At 46.5% G+C, this 22,191-nt stretch overlaps 1 protein-coding gene across 1 annotated transcript in view; it reads left to right on the top strand.

The window, feature by feature from the left end:
- Positions 1-21,598, top strand: part of THBD (thrombomodulin) — a 68,963-nt gene extending 47,365 nt beyond the window's left edge. The window contains exon 2 of the mRNA XM_054723764.1: positions 21,580-21,598. The gene's annotated coding sequence lies outside the window, so the exon portion shown is untranslated. The remainder of the gene's footprint in view (positions 1-21,579) is intronic.
- Positions 21,599-22,191: the final 593 nt, after the last annotated feature.

Raw genomic sequence — 22,191 nt, forward strand, 5'->3', positions numbered from 1 at the left:
CCTTCCTCTGTGTTGGGGTAGAACACTACTGACCCTTTACCCAAGAACCAATGGGAGGCAGGGGGTGGATGCAGTGTGCAGGCACTGCCAATGTGTGAAAAGTGAGTGACCTTCCCCGGCATGCCCCTGTATTCCCGAATCCCATTCTCTATCTTCTGTGAAGCTTCTGATGGCAGGATGAGCATAAGATCAGAATATCCTGGTTTTAGGTAAACTGTCCACAGCTCCCATGATCCTGCAGAGGATAGCTCTGCTCTAGCCCGATTGCAGCGCCATCTGGTGGTCCTCAAACCACACGGTACCTGCTTAGAAACTATGGCCATGGCAGCATGGGGGAAGGGCCTCACCCTGTCTCATATTTAACCTTGATCATGTCAATGATGTCCAACATAATATGGCAGTGCTGATTACTTCTTAGGGTAGGCATGCCAGAAGTGTTCAGGACTGTATTTCCTAAAGTGGATGGCTTGGGGTGGGTGGGTTCTGATCATTCTTTTTCTCCACTTCTGTTTCCTCCTTTCAAAGAGTAAAGTGAGACACTCCCCACCCACTGCCACCAATATTCTAGTCCTTACCAACAAAGGAATCAGTTGAGGAGGCCACAATCTTAATACCATTCCCATAAATATTTACCAGTGATGTTAAATGATAACTAATGAATCAATATCAGGCAGGACAAGAATGAAACAGAGGCTGCATTGGGTAAGCATGAAGCAAAAATGACCATGACAACTCTCAAGTGTTGAGTGCATGCTGGGATCTCTATTTAAGGTCTAGCCCATTGGGACAACAGACACACACTCTTTGTCCCAGTGATCGAGTCAGTGTGTACCTGTCAATCAGCCTTTTCCCTCCCATAAGGATAGCTCAAGGACTGGACAGTCCCACTTGGAGCCAGTGGGATATGAAGGGAAGTTTTCTGGGGTCTCCTCTGAAATTGCCCCAAGTCATCCAACTGATGGAGAAGCCAAGATCTGTCCAGGGCAGTCTGGCTGTCGAACTGCACTGTGGAGGTGGGGATATAGGAAGGGAGAGAAATGAGGAGGGCTTTGGTGGGAGCTGCCCAACACACAGGTCGGTGCGCTTTTAGGGCCATCTGTGGCCTTACCACTCAATCATCTCATGCCATACCTTTTTGGAAGTTATGATTTCAATTGAGCCTCCAAGTTATATCATTTGGGGAAAATGATTGTATTTGTGGTTTAACTATGACAATTATACATTCAGGATTATCTGGGAAGACCCCAATTCTTTCTCATTATTTCTCTAGCACATTCATTGTCCTCAATTGTTGCTTATGAAAATATAGCAACTATAGAAACAAGTTTAGGAATTTTCTGTGTAAATGACAGAAAATCTCATGCGAGCAGCTTGAACAATAAAAGGCATTTATTGGCTCCCACACCTAGAAAGCCCAGGGACCACCAGACTGGCCTAACAGCACCACCTGTTCTTCCAGCTTTATCCCAGGGCCATTGCTTCCTTCACAGTGTGAGGAACAGTTCTGAGCATCACATTCACACACCTTGCTGTTCAAAAGAAGAGGACTTTGCCAGGGACTTTGCCCTCATGTCTCATTGTCCCAGACTGAGTTACATGCCTATTCGTGAAGTGGGACTTACAGAGGTCATCATAGCAGAGGAGGGTAGATGGCTGTCCCCATTGACTGAGACAGTCAGGCTGCAACCCCACAGCTGTTCCCCAACCGAGGAGTGTGGAATGGATGCTGCAGTCCAGGGTGAAAGTGACTTCTCCATGGGCTGTATCCAGATCTATGTCTATGGTGTCATGCCCTACAGGAGAGTTTAATACAATGCAGTAACCTCTTTTTGATTTTTAAGAACTCACCCATTCAGAAAGGGTAGTCTTAAATTGGCCCTGCATAAACCTCCCCATGGGCCCCCACACTCACTGAGCCCCTGACCTCCACTCCATGCCTTCATTTTTCCCAGGCTCAGCGATCTTATGGGCTTTCTCAGAGCAAATACACCATCTACAAGTGCCGTTTCCATGCATCAAGGTATGAGAATAATAAAGAAATGTGAGACACACAGGTCACAGCTAGAATCAAAATAAACCATAAAGATCAGAAGGGAACCTTGAGTGTATAAGAACAGGAAGACAACAGGTCAGGGAGTTAATGAGAAACAAACACTTTTATCAAATGATTCTCAGGTGCTGAGCTGACGTCCAGATATTTCTTCCAGGTGTGTGGACGTGCATGTTTATTGTAGCTCCATAACCCAATGCCAGTTACATGCCCAGGGTGCCAGCCACCACTTGGCTGTCCCTTGGCAATAAAGCATGGCATTTTTTCCTTCACTGAAACCCTCCCTAACCATGACTACAACCCTATTGCTCTGCAGTGTCCTCTGGCTGGTTGGTGGGTCCCCAGGGAACCTGAGTCACAGCAGCAGGTGTTCATTCAGCATTCTCCAGGTCAGCTGTGTGCTGTCCTGCCCATCCCCCATTATCCCTTCACAAGAGCTCCCGGGCTTCTCAAGGAGTTCACAGTTACATGTGTTTTAGGGACACTGCATGACTCATCTGCATCACAGCCATTAAAAGCACTTCTGCGTTTGAGTATTCTGCTTCCAATTAAATTTTATTTCCAAATTTGAAAGTCCCAGGTATTCATTTTGAAAAACATAAAAAAATACAAAAATACATTTTAAAAACCCACCACAAAGATAAAAGTTCTACCTATGATTTGGTACATTTCATCTCTTTTATATTTCTCCACTTTGGTAAAAATTCATGCAGTTTCTTCCTTTCCTACCAGTCTGGTAAATACACTCTATATATTTCATGCATTATGTCCACAGACCAATCATTTTATAAGTGTACTTTTCTTGCCAGTGGAAATCATGCTCCTTCATGGAGTAGCAAGGAACGCATTCTGGGAGACTCACACATGGGAGGTTGAGGTTCTGTGATAAGATTCACTGTAGAAGCAAAATCAAAGGACTGCCCCTGGGTTCTCAGTGTCCCACCTCTGTCTGTCCTGCCAGGGACAAATCTAATCTTGTCTTCATCAAGCCCAGTACAAAGGCCAAACTCCAAAAGTTCTGTGCCATTGGTTCAGTCCAGTTCAGCCCCGTTCATCCTGTCCCCATTAGGCTAGCTTAGACTGTTTCTGGCTGGCACTGTGTCCAGCCCCCTCACCTGCCTTGGTCCCCAGCTGCTAGGGCCACATGGTTGCTATGGAGGGAGAACACACTAACAAGCTAGCCCTGCTGGAAGAAGCAGTGTTACTGAGAGAGAGAGAGAGAGAGAGAGAGAGAGAGAGAGAGAGAGAGAGAGAGAGAGAGAGAAAGAGAGAGATCAAAATTCACCAGACCAAGGTGCTTCTTCAAACTAACCAATCTACTTCTCAAACTTTCCCGCTAATTAATCCTGAATCTTCTGGGGTTCTGTGTCCCTTAGACAATCCAATCCTTTTCCCAGGCTAGGCTCCTCCCCTTATGGTGTCCATCTTAATTCCCACTGCACATGCCTCAAAGTGGAAGCACCTCCCGCTGTGCGATCCTGGCTTCCACTGAGCATGCGCCAGCAGAGGGATTTCTCCTGCTGTTTTTATTCCTTCCCCGGTAATGATCCCTCCTGCTCATGATGCTTGGGGTGGGGGTGGGGGGGTTATTGGGTCCTGAGGGTGGAGGATGCCCTGGAGACTGTGTGAAGCTGTAACTTCCTAGTGGAGCAAGCAGGCTCAGTGTCTGATTCAGCTCCCCAGTTTATGAGGCTTCTTAATGCCTGATTCCCTTTGCCCAATAAACAAAATTCGTGTAAGAGTAGGCCTTCACAGCTCAGGCAGCTGCCTGGGCCCTCGCAGCCCTGGCTTCGTCCAGAAGGTCGTCCGGAAGGTCGTCTGGATGGTCGTTCTGCTGTTCAGCCATTCAGTCAATTTGCATATTATGCTTTTATTATTATAGACTAGCTAACTACACTAACACTTCTATCTCCTCTTTTTCAGATTGCCTTTAGTCTGAAGGACACAAAACTTTCATAAACATTGCTTTACTAGTCACGTATTATTTTATTGTGTAAATAGACTATAACCAACTTGGCATCTCTTTTTTTTTTTTTTTTTTTTTTTTTTTAATTTCTTTATTGATTAAGGTGTCACATATTTGTCCTCATCCCCCCATTCCCATCCCACCCCTCTCCCCACGCATGCCCCAATCCCCTGTTGAACTTAACCGTTGGATAGGCTTATATGCATGCATACAGGTCCTTTGGTTGAACTCTCCCCCTCCCCCCCACCCTTCCCCTACCCTCCCCTATCCTCCCTCTGAGGCCCGATAGTCCGATCGATGCCTCCTTGCTTCTGGTTCTGTACTTGTTCCTCATTCTATGTTGTTCATCATTTCCTCTAGATGAACGAGATCAAATGTCACTAGATATATACTAATAAGAACTGAATGTGAGACGAGCAATAATATTTATGTTGACAGGCAAATGAATCAATCTGTAGCGAGCTTCCCCCTGGACCAACAGTTCTTTTGAGACCCAATTTCGATGTCCAGTAGTTCCTTATGTGTACATGTCAGCACTGACCCCTCAGCTCTGGATGGTGGACAAATGGTGGTAATGGAGGTCCGACTCCCTCTGGTTTGGTCTCGGCCGAACCCAGGGGCACGGCGTCACCTGGACTAAGGGGCACGTGGCCTCACCCATACCCAAGGGGCGCGTGGTCTCACCCGGGCCTGGGACCCAGCCTCACCCGGATGGATCCAGGGGCGCACGGCCTCACCCGGACCCAGGATCTGGCTTCACCCGTACCCAGGGACGCTTGGCATCTCCCAGACCCAGGGGCACGTGGCCTCACCCGGGCTTAGTTGCACAAGGTCTCACCTGGATCCAGGGACACATGGTCTCTCCCGGACCCAGGGATGCTTGGCCTCTCCCAGACCCAGGGCCACTTGGGCTCACCCGGGCCTAGGTGCACGAGGCCTCATCCGGATCCAGGGACGCATGGACTCACCCGGACCCAGGGACGCTTGGCCTATCCCAGACCCAGGGGCACGTGGCCTCACCCGGGCCTAGGTTCACGAGGCCTCACTCGGATCCAGGGACACATGGTCTCACCCAGACCCAGGAACGTTTGGCCACTCCCAGACCCAGGGCCACTTCGGCTCACCCGGGCCTAGGTGCACGAGGCCTCATCCGGATCCAGGGACACATGGTCTCACCCGGACCCAGGGATGCTTGGCCTCTCCCAGACCCAGGGCCACTTGGGCTCACCCGGGCCTAGGTGCACGAGGCCTCATCCGGATCCAGGGACGCATGGTCTCACCCGGACCCAGGGACGCTTGGCCTCTCCCAGACCCAGGGCCACTTGGGCTCACCCGGGCCTAGGTGCACGAGGCCTCACCCGGATCCAGGGACACATGGTCTCACCCGGACCCAGGGATGCTTGGCCTCTCCCAAACCCAGGGCCACTTGGGCTCACCCGGGCCTAGGTGCACGAGGCCTCACCCGGATCCAGGGACACATGGTCTCACCCGGACCCAGGGACGCTTGGCCTCTCCCAGACCCAGGGCCACTTGGGCTCACCCGGGCCTAGGTGCACGAGGCCTCACCCGGATCCAGGGACACATGGTCTCACCCGGACCCAGGGACGCTTGGCCTCTCCCCGACCCAGGGCCACTTGGGCTCACCCCGGCCTAGGTGCACGAGGCCTCACCCGGATACAGGTACACATGGTCTCACCCAGACCCAGGTACGTTTGGCCACTCCCAGACCCAGGGCCACTTGGGCTCACCCGGGCCTAGGTGCACGAGGCCTCACCCAGATCCAGGGACGCATGGTCTCACCCGGACCCAGGGACGCTTGGCCTCTCCCAGACCCAGGGCCACTTGGGCTCACCCGGGCCTAGGTGCACGAGGCCTCACCCGGATCCTGGGACACATGGTCTCACCCGGACCCAGGGATGCTTGGCCACTCCCAGACCCAGGGCCACTTGGGCTCACCCGGGCCTAGGTGCACGAGGCCTCACCCGGATCCAGGGACACATGGTCTCACCCGGACCCAGGGACGCTTGGCCTCTCCCCGACCCAGGGCCACTTGGGCTCACCCGGGCCTAGGTGCACGAGGCCTCACCCGGATCCAGGGACACATGGTCTCACCCGGACCCAGGGATGCTTGGCCTCTCCCAGACCCAGGGCCACTTGGGCTCACCCGGGCCTAGGTGCACGAGGCCTCACCCGGATCCTGGGACACATGGTCTCACCCGGACCCAGGGATGCTTGGCCTCTCCCAGACCCAGGGCCACTTGGGCTCACCCGGGCCTAGGTGCACGCGGCCTCACCCGGATCCAGGGACACATGGTCTTGCCTGGACCCAGGGGTGTGTGGGCTCTCCCAGACCCAGGGGCGCTTGGCCTCGCCCGGGCACGGGATCCAGCGTCATCCGGGTCCAGGGGCACTTGGCCTCACCCGGACCCGGAGTCTGGCCTCACCTGGACCCAGGGGCATGTGGCCTCACCTAGACCCAGGGACGTGAGGCCTCACTTATACCCAGAGGCGTGTGACCACACCCGAGCCCAGAGGCGCGCAACCCCGCCCGCACCCGGGTCTCAGCGGGGCCCCGTCTTCCCGATCCCAATTCCTGCCGGTCAATCCCCCCTCAGCAATTCCCCTGGCCATCCTTCCAGAGCTCCAGTATGGCTGCTGCAGAACTCGTCGGGCGGCGGCTCGGCGAAGCTCCGGTGCACCCGGTGCATGGCGGTGGGCCAGTCTGGCGTCGCTGCGTCGGCCCTTGGGTCTGCATCGGTGGCCGGTCGCCGAGCATGCGCACCTGGCCGCTTCTGGGGCGTTGAGATTCTTGACGGACTCAGAGGTCAGCAAGCGCGGAGTCTCCCACCCCATGTCTCATAGGGGCTCGTCTGTCCATACTTGGCTGCCAGTGGAGCCGTCCCCTCAGCCGGAGACCGCCGGGGGAACTGCGCCGAGCACGTTCCAGGCCGCTGTTGTATCGCCTGAGCCATAGTTCTTTTGTGTCGCCTGAGCTGTAGTTCTTAAAGTGTGGTCTTTGGGTCACCGGCATCAGCATCATCCCACATACCCCTCTTTTATTCTAGTTGTAGAGCATCTACTCAGCCAGCCCTATGGTGGTCTTGGATGGTGTCTGCTCTGCTCTCTTGTCGTAGTCTCAAAGTTGTTGTGGTAGGCAACAATCAGGCTTCCGCCCTATGCCTCCATCTTGGTCCTCCTTTGTATAGTTAAGTCTTGATTGTTGTTGGTGTCACTGGGGGGGCGCTCTTTGTCTATAAAGGAAGAGTTGCTGTGCAGGAGACACGTTTATGGGCCGGGTCTTGGTGCAGCAAAGCTATGGCGCTCACTGAATATTCCCATTGAATGTGTCCCTTATGCACGTGGTTGAAATCTGGTGTCATCTCCCACAGACCACTAGATGCCCTCGTTTCTGGGTCTCCAATGGGGTGTAGATCAGCTACTGCCTTAGGCACTCAGCAAGGATTACAGTAAAAACTGTAGTTTCTTCCTCCTGTCTGAGTGGCCCTGGAGCAGTCCGACTAGAACAGCAGATCATCTGGTCCGCTGCCAGAGGGCAGGACACCCACATGCTTAAGCCGTTGCTTGGGGCGCAGGTGTGCCTGCAAGACTTGCGGGGCAGGTCTTCAAAACGTGCAGGGCGGGTCCCAGGGCGGGGCGGGGTCTCAGGGCGCCAACAGGCCATGGTGCGGCGAGCCTCGATGGCTGTGAGTCTGGTCCTTCTTCCTTCCATGTATCTAAGTCCCCTCGTTCCGCACTCCAGCGCAGCAAACACTGATTGCTGGGCGCACCTCTGCAAGAGTCCCGCCTCTCCCCGCAGGCATCTGGGTCTCCCGGGGTTCGCCAGAAGATGGGTTTCAGGGTGATGGAGAGCTAATCTCCCTTTGGTTTGGAACAAAAGCCCCTTTCCCCCGCCACCAGCCAGACCCACGCACCTCCACACCTCATCCCCTCCGATTTCGCTGGGTGCGAGGCAACAGAACAGCCTTTAACCTCCGCCGCCATCTTTTTCAAACTTCTCAATTTGTACTTCTTAATCCCTTCATTTCAGTCAACTCTACTGAAGTCTAGCGCCGCCGGGAGGTGCACGGAAAGGGCGCCCGGGCCTCCGTCCGGTGCGCGGTGCACACGTCCCGCGGAACCAGGCGCGCGAGGGCCGCGCGGCTGGGACGGGCGCTGGGCGGCCGCCGAGCTCCAGGCACCGCCATCGCCGTGGTCCGGACGTCGCCGCCGCGGCGTCCCCCCAATTTATACTTCTTAATCCCTTGAATTCAGTCAACTCTACTGAAGTCTAGCGTCGCCGGGAGGTGCACGGAGAGGGCGCCCGGGCCTCCGTCCGGTGTGCGGGGCGCGCGGCCCGCGGCACCAGGCGCGCGGGGGCTGTGCGGCGGGGACGGGTGCTGGGAGGCCGCCGGGCTCCGGGCGCCGCCGCTGCGGCGGCGTCCCCAGCGTCCCGGGCCGGGCGGCCTGCGGGGGCGGCGGAGTTGCGAAAGTGAGTGAGTTTCCCAGGGTTTCGCCCGGAATGGGGTTCAGTGCAATCGGAGCCGGTGCTCAGCGCACTCCGGAGCCTTTATCTCCTTCCTGCCAGTGAACTCCGGCCAGGTCATCAGCCGCCCCCTCCTCTCCGGTTCCATCCTCCCCGCAGGCGCGTGTGCTCGTGTCTCCGCCCGTTTCTCCATACCTCAGGCTTTTACGGCTTCCCCGACTGTCCCCGTGGCCTTCACCTTCCCTCCAGCTGTGGGCATTTCAGTCCACCAACTTTCCTGTGGTTCTGGACGATGTCCGTTCTGACCTCTAGTTGTATTTTTGAAATTGTTGTGCCCGGCTGCAGGTTAGGTGTTTAACCTATGCCGCCATCTTGGTTTCTCCCTCCAACTTGGCATCTCTTATTGTGACACTTAGGTATTACAGTTCTTGTCTATTTTATAAAAGTGGCAATCTATTTTATTTAAAAAACACAATTACATAATGCAGTTAATGCATTTCAGATTCTTTTCTTAGGATGATTTCCTTAGATGTGAAATTAATGAAGTGAAGGTATGATTTAAAAGTTATCCACATGTGAAGTAAAAGAAGAAATGATGTGCCAGGGATCCTGGGTCTTGGGGAAAAGTCCTTCAGAGTCAGTCCCTAAGTTGAAAATTCACCAGACCAGATGTTTACTGCTGTTGATGTCTCTGATCTAAGCCACAAAGTTCTCAAGATTTACATTCTCAATTTGTATAAAGCCTTTTGGAAATTAATAACACTTGTAATTTATGATGTATAGTTTGTTTTATGGTATGATTTATAGTACTGTTTCCTTTTGAGGGGAGGATAAAGTAAAGATGGGCATCGAGTGGCTTCTCTCAGACTGGTGATGGCACTTTTACCCCAGTTCGTCACGTAGACCTCTCTCCCCACAGCCAGCTTCAGCATGCTAATGGGTGTGCATGCATGTGCACACACACACACACACACACACACACACACTACACTGATGACACAACTTCATACACATTTACTAGGATTGACATAAAATACAGGATGCCCAGTTTAAACTGAATTTCAGATCATCAATGACTAATTTTTAGTATAAGTTTGTTCCATATAATATATAGGACATAAACTAAAGGTATTCAAGTTGTATCAGAAATTTAAATTTAACCTGTGTCCTATATTTTTATTTGCTAAGCCTGACAACTCTAACATTCACACAATCACACATACACCCACCCACATGTGCCACATCCCCTCCATACATACTTACACCACATCCTCTTTTTCCTTACCTTGTACATTCCATTGATTTGCTTATTATTATAGAGTAAGAAATTTAATCAGAAATCCTCAAATAAAAATAAAGTTACATGGCAGTAGCTTAATAATACTTTAAAATAATTGGTTTACTAGAATGGCAAACGAATCTCATGCCTCACAGATGCCCATCTTGGAGTGTTGGAAATCGATCCCAGTGTGTGGCAGACTCTGGCATCCACACTGAGTTCCAGTTTCTGGCAGTGAGGTCATTTTCACTAAGTAGGCCTCTCAGATAGCCCAGGGCAAGGGCCCTTGGCCCCTCCCAGGCAGCTCTAATCACGCTGTAAACATTTCCCCTTGCACTTCCTAAATTCTGGGCATGTTTATTTTAAAGAAAGGGGTCTCAGCCCATCTGGGATTTGTTTGGAAGGGATTGCCTCTTTTCTTTCTTTATAAAAATAACCTCCTGTCTTTATGTAGCTGGGCTAGACTATCAAGGCCTCACCTTTTCCTGGGTGTGTTCATAGAAACAGCGTGTGGAGCTGGGCAGGTTAACCATTGGTGTGCACTGACCCAGTTTGGCCTTCTTTAAAGCAGGGCTCCCCAGCACTGGCCACCCCCTCTCTCCTCTGTACCAGGACCTTCAGGAATGCTGGCAAGTGGGAAGGCTTCCTTTATTTTTGGTGAGTGAGTGAGTGAATGAAGGAGCGGGAGATTGGATTCCAGCTTCTTTTAATCTATTTGTGGCTTGTAATTCTGCCCATGGGCAGCAGCACTCCCTGGAGTCAGAAAGCATTTCATTCTAAATAACTGGGTCCATCATGTTTAGGGTGTTTTAAATATCTTAATTTTGTGTGTAATTCCAAGAATAATTTTAGGAAGACCCCACTTGCCCTTTCTCTGTCGGTATGTGGTACAGTAGTGAACTAGGCCAAGCAGCCAAAGGACCCCATCTCCAAATATATGCATGCAAGTCTCACTTCAATGACTTGCAGGAAATGAAAGGAAAGGGAGCACAGCATGTGAATGCAGAGGGTGGTCAGAGGACAGTGACCCAGAGCAAGGGGTAGAGGCACTCCTTGGGATTGCTGAGTGGATTAAACACACAGTTATGGCTTTTCTAGGAATTTTTTACACTCACACTGGTTAGTGCTACAGGAATATCAGCTCCTTTAGTCAGACCTCAGCACTTCCATCAATTTGGCGAAATTGAAGATCTGCAGATGTGGCTCACAGCAAAGCAACTGCCACCAGAGAAGGGCCATCCACTCAGCACTGAGCTTTCCCTTTTCTCCAGGGATCGTGAAGAACTTTCTAAGCATTTATTTCATTAGCTCCCAGAAGAGCATGGTGAGGTAAAGCAGTGCCAAGAATTGTGGTCCTTGTCCCAACAATGGAAAACAGGTCTGATCTGCCTGGAGCACAAAGGAAACTGAGAAGTGAGAGAAGGCACTGGTGTCTTCACCCTCAGGCATATGGTTCCAGGTCTTCAATTTGCCCTCCTCAGGCTTTTAATGTGAGAATGTATAGCTTCATTAAATCAAACATACAGAGTAAATTGTGGAGTCCTTTAAATCAGTTGTGATTTTGTAAAAATCAGAAAAAAAGTTGGGGGGAGGCCTTAAGGAGGTGTCACAGGGACTGTACTTAGTGACTTGCTTCCAAAGAGTGGAAAGGGGTGGGAGTAGCTTTGCAGCAGCCAGCTGACAAATGTTATCACCACCAGCCCTGTTGCTGGCATGTCCCCTTGATTGATGTGTTGAAAAGGGCACTCTGCCTCTGTGGTCTTCCTTTCCCAAATCCTACAATCCCAGGCTAACCATGAGAAAAACACCAGACAAACCAAAGTTGAGGGACCTTCCACAAAATGCCTGCCTAGTACTCTTTAAGGTCATCAACAATAAGGAAAGTCAGAGGAATGGTCATAGATCAAAGGAGGCTGGAGAGATATGATAACAAAATGTAATTTGGTCTTCTGGATGAGATCCTGGAACAGAAGAAGAACATTAGGGAGAAAAAAACACACTAGTAAAATCTGAATAAAGTATGGCTTTAGTTAATAGTTGTATACTCATATTGGTTCCTAAGTTGTGACAGATATACCAGTAATATAACATAGTAACGTATAATCAGAAAAAAACTTGATGAGGAGCACACAGGATCTTTCCATACTATTTTGCAACTTTTCCATAAATCCAAAAGGATTCTAAAATAAAAAGGTTATTTAAATAAAAATAATAATAGAAGATGGCCCTGGCATAGGCAATATATAAGATCAGTGTTTGCAAGGTGGTTTTTAAGAATATATATATAAGCGACTGGCCGACTGCCCAACCAGCCGGTAGCTATGATGCACACAGACCACCAGGAGGCAGATGCTCAACACAGGAGTGGAAACCACAGGCATGGAAATATGAAGCAGACTGATGAATCTCAGAGGGAAGGGGGAGGAGGGGAGGGTGGGAGGAGATTAACCCAAGATGTATGCATACTGGAGGCCTGGTGCACGGATTCATGCACCGGTGGGGTCCCTCAACCTAGCCTGTGGGGAATCAGGCCAAAACTGGCTCTCCAATTTCCTCTGAGGGGTCCCAGATTGCGAGAGGGTGCAGGCCACGTGGAGGGACCCCACCGGTGCACGAATCCATGCACCGGGCCTTTAGTTTCATATAAAAATCAAAGCTATTGAGTTCTTTCTAGGTTAGTGTTGTCATGAGGGTTTTGAAGGAAGCTGGTGCTAAAATCTGTCAGGGCAAAAAGCAGTCATATTATGCTAATAAATATAACAGAAATATCTAATACTGAAAGAAGGTGAAGTCCAGCATCTTGGTTATAATATTACAGAGGCTTATGTATTAACATAGCTGAGGACACTTCTAATACTTGGAGAAGGGACTGCGGGACTGTGCAGAGGGCTAACTCCAAGAGGTCAGTGTGAACTTCTGATTAAAAGTGGTGGAGTGACCATAGTTTTTGTCTCCCTCCCTCCCAAAATTGTCACAATGATAGTGAAAAAAAGAAAAAAAAAAGGTATGATAAACCAAAAAGGACAAAGAAAACAAAGAAGAAAGCATCCACGCAATGATGTTTTGGGTGAGAGAAACAGTTCATATTGATTGAACATGAATTATTTCCATATGATAATTCATGGTGGTAACACTCTGAAAAGCAGAGAAAAAAAAAAAACATAAAACCCAAGTGACTATAAAAAGGAGTAACAGCCATAAGTAAGTCAATCCATACTGTGGAAACCAGAACAACCAAAGGGTCAGAGGCATCCAAAGGGCAGGGCTAAGAAGCAGGACAGAGAGGGGAGGAGAGGGTGCCTCCAGGATCCCAGGTTGCTTGGAGCTACCCTCCCCCACTCGAGGCAGGAGATCAGTTTATTGTCTGGAGACATTAAACCAGGGTAGGTTTAGATTCTGTACACACAGTGGAAGGGAAGGCTCAGTCCTTAGACTGCCTGCCTGAGAGTCATCAAAAGCCTTCACCAGGAACAGTGGGACCATTTTCCAAGACCTGTTTCCAAAAGCCTATAGCTTAACTCATGCCCTCTAAACTGTGAATTAGAGAATTCTTCTGAGGAAACAGACCCCAATGTACTTAATTCATTTATTTAGAGAGACACTACAGATATGATTTGTTATGGCCTGAGTTTTGGCCTACACAAATTTACATGTGAAGTTCTAAGCCCTAGTTCCTCAGAATGTGACAATATTTGGAAACAGAGCTTTCAAAAAAAGGGTTAAATGAAAACCAGGATGTTAAGGGTGGACCCTAATTCAATCAGGCATCCTTATAAGAAGATGGAATTAGTTCATTCAAAGAGACACCAGGGATCAATTCAATCAGGCATCCTTATAAGAAGATGGAATTAGTTCATGCAAAGAGGAAAAGCCATATGAGAGCACAACAAGAAACTGGCTGTCTGAAAGCCAAGAAAAGAGGCCTATAAAAAAAGCTAACATTGCTGGTACCTTGATCTTGGACTTCTGACCTTCAGAACTCTAAGAAAATAAATGTCTGTTGTCTTACTAAGACACCCAGTCTGTAAAACTTTGGCAGCCCTAGCAAACTAACACATGGATATTTGGATGTTCTCCAATGAAAAGGCCAGTTGTGGCACTTCATTTGACAGGCCTTGTCCATGTGTACGAAACTACTGTATTGATCAGGACCTTGGCAAGAAATGCCAATGACACACTCAAAAGGGAGAGAGAGGAGCTTAATAAATGGGGCTATTTACAGAGGTGAGGGTGTGGTTAAAAGAAACCAACAAGAAGTGGTGAAGTCTCATGGTGAGCAGCAGAGGTAGCTGTCATTACCCCTGGCTCTGAAGCTCAGGGTGGGAGTGGTTACTAGAAGCTAAGAAGGGCTGTGACTGTGAGAAGGGACCAACTAACAGATGTCTGTCACCTTCAAGAGAGGAATGCAACCATTGTCAAAACACAGCATAAGAGGAAGGAGTTCAGGGATACCAATTCCTCAGGCATTCATTCTCTCTCCCTCAATGTTGTGGTCCTGCCAGTGCCTCCCATTGACTGAATTCCACCAGAATCCAAAGTATTAATGATCCCAGGTGATGCAATCCTGATAGGATAGCCTCCATGGCACAGAGCAGGGTGGAACAGGATGAAATCTGGAGAGGCAAGTACAAAATACACAGCCTATTTTTCAATTAGCTTTTCAGTTACTCTGTTAAATATGAAAAAGCTCCAAGGATCACCAGATAGGTAAAGTCCTTCAACATGAGAGACCAAAGCAAATAGGCACACAAGCCTACAAACAAAGGAAAACTAGAAGAAATGGACAATACAGTAAACAGAATATGTTTTTTAAAGGAACCCAGAAGAAATGAAGTAGCAAATAAGAATATATAATACAATGCAATACAATATACCATAAATATTAATAACAATATTATATATGTTCATTCCAAGAATACAAAACAAGTCTTTATATTCTAAAAAATGTGATGTTATGAAAAATGAAAAAATCAGATAATGTGAATAAAGTCTCAGAAATTAAAAATATGATAGTGATAAGAGTAAACAGGAAGATGAAAAGATTGACAAATTTTTTCAGAAAACAAAACAAACAAAAAGTAAATAAAAATTGGGCAAGATAAGAAACCTAGAAAAACGATCTAGAAAACCCAATATCTGTCTCTTCAGAAACTCAGAAAAAGTAAAAAAAAAAAAAAAAAAAAGATAAAGGAGATATAATCATTGACTAGTTCATGTGGTTTTAGAATAGAAGAGAGAGAGAGAAAGACAGAGAGAGAGAGAGAGAAGAGAGAGAGAGAGAGAGAGAGAGATCATATTTGAAGAAAATAAAATCAGAGGGCAACACTAGAAGAGTAAAAGGTCAACAAAACCTTCAAATTCTGAGGTACAGCCTAGAATTCTATATCCATACAAATAACAAAGTGTGAGGGAAAATAAAGATATTTCAACAATATCAGGACTTCAGCTTGATATTCTAAGAAGATGACATATATGTACTTTCCCTATTTCTCCTGCTACATTCAAGGACATTATATGTGAAGGAAACCTAGGAAGACTCTGGACAGTGAAGGGAAGAAGGCTAATTGACTAGGTAACTCAGGACCCAGGAAAAAACAGTGGAGAGTTCCGGAGTTTTCTTCTCACCTCACATATCCCAGAATTGGAGCTGAAGAAGCCATCAGCCCAGAAATGCCAAGAGGCACAGACAAGAAGGGGCTTAACAAAAACCCCTTCTCTCTTGCTAGAGGACTATGAAAGTGGCAGCCTAGAAATACAGAACACTTTTTGACAAAAACTAGTATACTTCAGCCAAACTCACAGAAAAAATGTAGTCCTACCCTAGAGCCAAGACCATGGAGTGGGGAGAGGAGCCTGGAATTCCACCATCACTGGGCTGCAGCAGGGATTCCCCAACCTCCATAATGAGAAGGCCTGAAGAAAGTCAGAAGGTCAAAGAATGCCAGGAGCCAAGATTTATCCCTGCCAGCCAATAAAAAGTCCCCATCCTGTGCGGTGAAGAGAGACCAAGCAGTAAAACTGGACTGTTCTAGATGCTCTTCATAAAGTTCAGAAAGCTTTCCTCTATTTCTGTTTGTGAGAGTTTTTATCGTGAATGGGTGATGAATTTTGTCAAGTGCTTTCCCCCCTCATCATTTGATATGATCATATGATTTTTCTTCCCTAGCCTGTTAATATGGTAGATTATATTGATTCATTTTCAAACATTGAACCAGCCTTCCATTCCTGAAGTAACATCTACCTAATCATGATGTCTCATTATTTTTATATTTTGCTGAATTTTATTTGCTAACTAGCGGCCCGATGCACAAAATTTATGCAAGAGTAGGTCTTCTTTCCCCTGGCTGCTGGCACTGGCTTCCCTCTGGAACCCAGGACCGGGGCTGGTTTCCCTCTGGCCCTGGCTTTGTCCGGAAGGACATCTGGTCTAATTAGCATATTACCCTTTTATTATTATAGATATTTTGTTAGGGATCATTGCCTCTCTATATTTGAGGGAGACTGGTCTTTGGCTTTCTTTTTTTTTTGTACTATCTTTGCCTGGTTTTGTTACCAGAATAATACTATCTTCATAAAATGAAACTGGCACAATATCCTTTCTGCTGTATTCTTTTGGCCAGATAGTCACAGCCCATATTCCAGCAAAGGAAACAGAGACTCATCTTTCAATGAGAGGAGAGCAGAAAATTTTGGGACCATACTTTATAACCACCATATCATTATAGGAAGGTATTTGGCATCTGAGTTTCAACTCAAAATGCATTATTTCAAGAACAATTCATTGGTGAAATAATACTGTAGGCTAAGTCTTTTGTTTTTCCTTTTCTTTTTTTCTTTTTTCTGGGTGGTAACAAGGGAGCCATCTGCCTGTGTGCCTTATCCCCTTTGTTTCTAGGGAAATGTGTTTTGAGTTCTTAAAGCAATGTGCAAACAAACTTTTGCAACCCAACCCTTTCTTTGTTGGTTGTGTTGTATTTCTCAATTCTGCAATTTAAAAAGTCAGTGGGGCAAGGCATAAAAAGCAACTGGAAGAACCCCCTGGAGCCTGAAAAGAGAGTTGGGTAAGAAAATAACCGTGATCAAGGCACAGGGTAACCAGAGTGTCTGAAATATGCAGTCCTGAAATCCAAGAGTTAGCCAGGTCTGCTCTGTGCCATTTCCAGAAAAGGAACAGGCAGCCAAGAATGCATGCTTCCTCCCAGGTCCAGGAGCCAGTATTTTAGGGGCAGAATGAGGTTTCCTGGTAAGCCTCTACTCTTTACACAGCTTTGATCAACAAAAAAGCAGCCCCCATGCTTTCCCACAGACTAGTTGAACATTGTACAATTTGACATTCCTATATGTATACAACTTTATGATGGTTTCTCTAATTTAGAACTGCCAGATTTTAGTTTCTCTAATTTAGAACTGCCAGATTTTAGAACTGCCAGCTTAGTATAAACAAAGATGAATTTTTTCCCCACCCAGAGTCCTGTCCTGAATCTATCCAGGAATCCCAGGGTGAAGAAGAACTCTACTCCTCATAGCAGTTCTTCAGGGTGAGAACTGCTCTTTGATTTGGCAGGTGGGCCTTGGTGTGCAGAGGCCCCTGGGTTCTGCAGAAGAACACTGGGGAGCTGCTGATTAGCATAGCAAACTGAGCTGGACTTCTATTTGCTTCAGGAAGCCTGGATTCAAAAGTACCTGGTGATTTGGGACAGGGGATGGAGAGTCAAAGGAGAACCTGTGTGAGAGGGATTTGGACAAGGGGAAGAACCTAGGACTCCTGCAGGGCTGTGGGAGGGGTAAACAAGGCCTGAGGACCAAAGGCCTTTGCTCAGGTTTAAGCCTCTTCATTTTTACCTGTAGTCCTCTCTTCCTGCCTGCTGCACAAAGGTCCCTTGTTAGGCATGGAGGAATGATGGAGAGGAGGCTGTGTCTGTGCTTAGAGGAAATGAGAAATAGAGAGGCCAACAGGGAAGAAAACAGAAAGGTACCTAATTCCTATCCCACCCAACCAAACATACACATCTACACTAACAAAAGAGAAAGATGCAAATTGACCGTACCTTCGTGACCCCACCAGCCATTCAGGAGTGAGTATGCAAATTAACCCAACAAAGATGGTGGGTTAATTTGCATACACAGCCACCGAATGGCCGAGGGCAGGACGCTTGGGTTGACACAGGTGTTGACGCAGGCGTTCTGCACCACCCCAGCCACTCTGGGCCTCTGGGGAGCGTGGGAAGGTGGAAAGGTGGCTCCACCCGGAGCAAAGGCAGTGCCAGCAGCCAGGGGAAGGAAGGCCCATGCTTGCATGAATCTTCGTGCATCAGGCCTCTAGTGTTTCTTATAAAAGCTCATATGAAAGTTCAAAGCAAGATATAGATTTTAGTAACTAGGGATCTGTAAGTTCCAATCCCCACTACCTTTGGGAGAGTTTGACTCAGCAAGGGCTTCTCTCATTCTTATGGGGTAAGTACAGCAGATGATTCCAGAGAGATAAAGGACTTGTTTTTGAAATGGTGTACCTTGTATTTCCCAGGTTAGCTCTTTATTTGGAGTCCCAAACAAAGCAGACAACTTAGAATGGCTCTGACTGAAGTCAGAGGGGATTCTGCAGGAGCATCCAATTGCCAGCCCCTTTGCAGAAACTTTGGGTCCCAGGTACACCACTTGAGAACCTCTTCACGTTATGCATCACTTTTTGAGACTCTGAGGATTGGAGCCATAATAATGACAAGGCATGGGTCAAGGTCCAGCACATTCTGTGATCCATATATGGCCCATCTGCCCCTCTCTCTTACCTTGAGCCTCTCTCTCTGAGACATAGAGGGTACTTCCACAGGTGTGTTCCTAATGTGTTTCTGATGGTTCAGCCATCTGGGCTCCCGGGCCTGCCTGGCTGCCCCATCTTTAGCCTAAAGAGCCCGTACTGTGGGGGGAGGAAGAAATTTTTATCTTTCCTTCTAGTTTCTTTTGGCTGGTCACATAACTAAATTGACATGAGACAGATTAACAAGAAACAAATCTCCAAATTTAATTACATACGTATGTATGGGAAACCCACATACATGAGAGAGTCAGCAACCCCATATACATGAGCAGTTTAGAGACAGAAAGGTAAAATGAGGTATATATATATATATATTATGAGCTAGGGATGAGATAAGATGCCTTGGGGCTTCAGAGACAAGGAGGGGAATTCTCAGGATGATAAGAAGAGCAAATGTTCAGTTTGTTCTGCCTTATAGATAGAGCATAAAAAGTTACTTCTAATAATAAGTCTTCTTATGGGAAAGGCTCCAATTTAAATTCTTCTAGGTAGTTAAGGAAGAAGCAGAAGTTTCTCGTGAGCCCACAGAGTCTCAATGCCTTATCTCAAAATAATCTAAACACCAAAGTAGTATATCTTTGGGAAGCCAGATCCAAATCTCTTCACTTGAAACCTGGAATTTCCTTAGAAATATCTTTGACAATTTTGCTGTACCCCTTCTAGGACCTGTGTAAACTAATGGTCTGTTCCTTTACCTTGCTGAATAGTATTCCAGAGTATGACTGTACCACAGTTTATTTAACCATTTACCCACTGAAGGGAATCTGGGTTGTTTCCTGTTTGGGGTTATTATGAATAAAGCTGCCATAAACATTCATGAACAGATTTTTGTGCAAAAATGTCTTTATTTCTCTGGGATAAATTCCAGGTGTGTAATTATTGAGTCCTCTGGTAGTTGCATGTTTAGACTTTTAAGAAACTGCTAAACAATTTTCTGGAGAGATCCCACCATTTTACATTTCTGCCAGCAATGTATGTTACTTCGTTTTTCTGCATCCTCACCACCACATAGCATTGTCACTATTTTTTATTTTAGTCATTCTGATAAGTGTGTCTTTCACTGAGGTTTTAATTTGCATTTTCATAATGGAAGGTAATGCTGCACATCTTTTCATGGGCTAATTTGCCATCTGTTTGGTGAAATGTTTGTTCATGTCTTTTTCCCATTTTCTAATTGGATTATTTGGTTTAATTGTTTTACTCTTGAATTTAAGAGTCCTTTATATTGTTTGCTGTGTTGTTTTCAAATATTTTCTCCTGCTCTGTAGCTTGTCTTTTCATCCTATTAATACAGTCTTTCTGAGAGCAGAATTTTTTAGTTTTGATGAAGTCTAATTTATCAAATTTTCCTGTTAAGGCTCATTCTTGCTGTCAAGTCTAAGAATTCTTTGCCTGGTCTTCAGTCATGAAGATATTCTATGTTTTTCCCCCTAAAAGTTTTATAGTTTCACATCTTACATTTATATCCATGATCCATTTTTACACACTTTTTGTATAAGGTCTGAGACTTAGGTTGATGTTCACATTTCAGCCAATGTAAATTCAACAGCTCCCACACTATCTTGAAAGGGCTATCTTTCCTCCATCGAATTGCTTTTGTTTCTTTGTAAAATATCAATGAGGCATATTTGTGTGGGTCTGTTTCTGGAGTCTCTATTTTGCACCATTGATGTATGTACCTATCCCTCTGCCAATAACTCTGATCATGTTAGAAAGTAATTTGCATAAATCTCAGCTGGCCGTTACCAATGCCCACCATATCTCCCTATTTGTTCTCAGTTTCTCATTTAACATCTCTTGCTGTTGCTAAATTTCATCCACCCACTTCAACCTCTTATTTTCTTGAGAAAATAGAGTATAGAAGGGAATTACCTGACCTCCCACCAGCATGTCTACAGATCACCTGCATATGGCTTGTGTGCGGTCTCTTCTCTCCTATGCTCTTGAGAAGCTTCCCTGCTCTTGCCTAAGGCAGCCTTTCGGCTTCATGTTCTGCTCATGTATTCAGGAGTTCGTTCTTTTAATTCTTCCCTCTCCCTCCTGAACCACCAAATTTTCCCAATCATTCCCATCAGCATAGAATATATCATAATCTCTCTTCACAAATGACAACCACACAAAAATTGTGAAATAAAAAAAGTTTACTGAGTCTCTTCTATGGAAAATAAGGCATTTTCTAAGTACAGCCTTCCCAGTTATTCAGTTCTCAAGATCTATGTATCTTTTGTGTCTTTGAGTTATTTTATAACTCTGTGAGTTGTAGATAACTGATAATAATGAAATGATATTTATCCATAGATGTGCAAAATCTTTCTTGTGGAAAGACATTTAATTGTCTTTCTCTTTGATGGAAAAAGCTAATTTTACATCTATTTGTAAATTCATTTTAAGATTCCTGCTTTAGCTCTTTAAGTGCAGTATTTGAATTCTCCTTGGAATCACGGTGACATCTTACTAGTTAATAATTAATGAATAAAATAAAATAATTGGCACGTTCGTTTTATATATATTTTAGTTGACTTCAAATCTTTAAAATGATTATTCATATATGTGTAGATGAACTATACACATATAATATGGTTTATTGATTTTTAGAGAGAGAGGAAGGAAGAGGGAGAGAGAAAACCAATGATAAGAGAGAACATCTATTGGCTTCTTACTGTGTACCCCTAATGGTGATCATGCCCACAACTTGGGCCTGTGCCCTGCCTGGGAATCAAACCAGTGACCTCCTGGTGCATAGGAGGACACTCAATCTACTGAGCCACAGCAGCTGGGCTAGTCCTTAATATTTTTAAACCCATATTCCCCTATGGCTACAGTTCCTTTTCCTGAGAGAGTTGTCTGTACGAATGGTCTTCATATCCATTTGGATTGATGTAAAGAGGGGAATTGAGTATGATTTCTTGCATGCCTGAGTAGTGGGCTGATTGATGACTTGTTATAATTAATAACAATATATTATCCTCTGTATCTTGCTTCTTAGGACCCCTTCAGATGATGAGAGAGGATACAGGAGGTTGTGGAAGAATGTGGAAGGTTCTCATGTTATTGGCAGAGTAAGAATTCTTACATTTTCTTCACCCATATTGCTCTGGAGGAGGGTTTCTCAACCTCGATATTATCAACATTTTGGACTTGATAATTCTTTGAGGAAGAGACTTGTCCTGTGCCTTATAGTATGTCCAACAGCATCCCTGGCCTTTACCTACTAGATGCCAGTAGCACCATTCCCCCATCCAGTTGTGAAATACAGAATTATCTCCAAACTTTGAAAAATGTCCCCTAGGGAGGGGTGGGGGTGGCAAAAGTCATCCCAGTTGAGGCCCATTATTCTAGAGATTCTTGATTGGACTGTCCATTGTGTCAGGTTTGCCCTGTTTCATTTCTGCAGAGATCCAAAGAGGTTTACAAAGAGTAGTTACCTCCCCTTGGGTCTTCTGCCAGGTGATGTTTACCTGATATTCCTGTAGCAACCCTGGGCACTGGGGACAAGCCAGTGAGCAGTCCTGGAGCATCTGCAGTTAGCAAGGCTTCCCCTTTGTCTGATTCTTCTTTTTGATTAACCATCTAAATTGTCTTTATTCTCGCCCAAGGT

This window comes from Eptesicus fuscus, chromosome 12 (assembly GCF_027574615.1).
Source record: "Eptesicus fuscus isolate TK198812 chromosome 12, DD_ASM_mEF_20220401, whole genome shotgun sequence".
NCBI classification, from domain to species: Eukaryota; Metazoa; Chordata; class Mammalia; order Chiroptera; family Vespertilionidae; genus Eptesicus; species Eptesicus fuscus.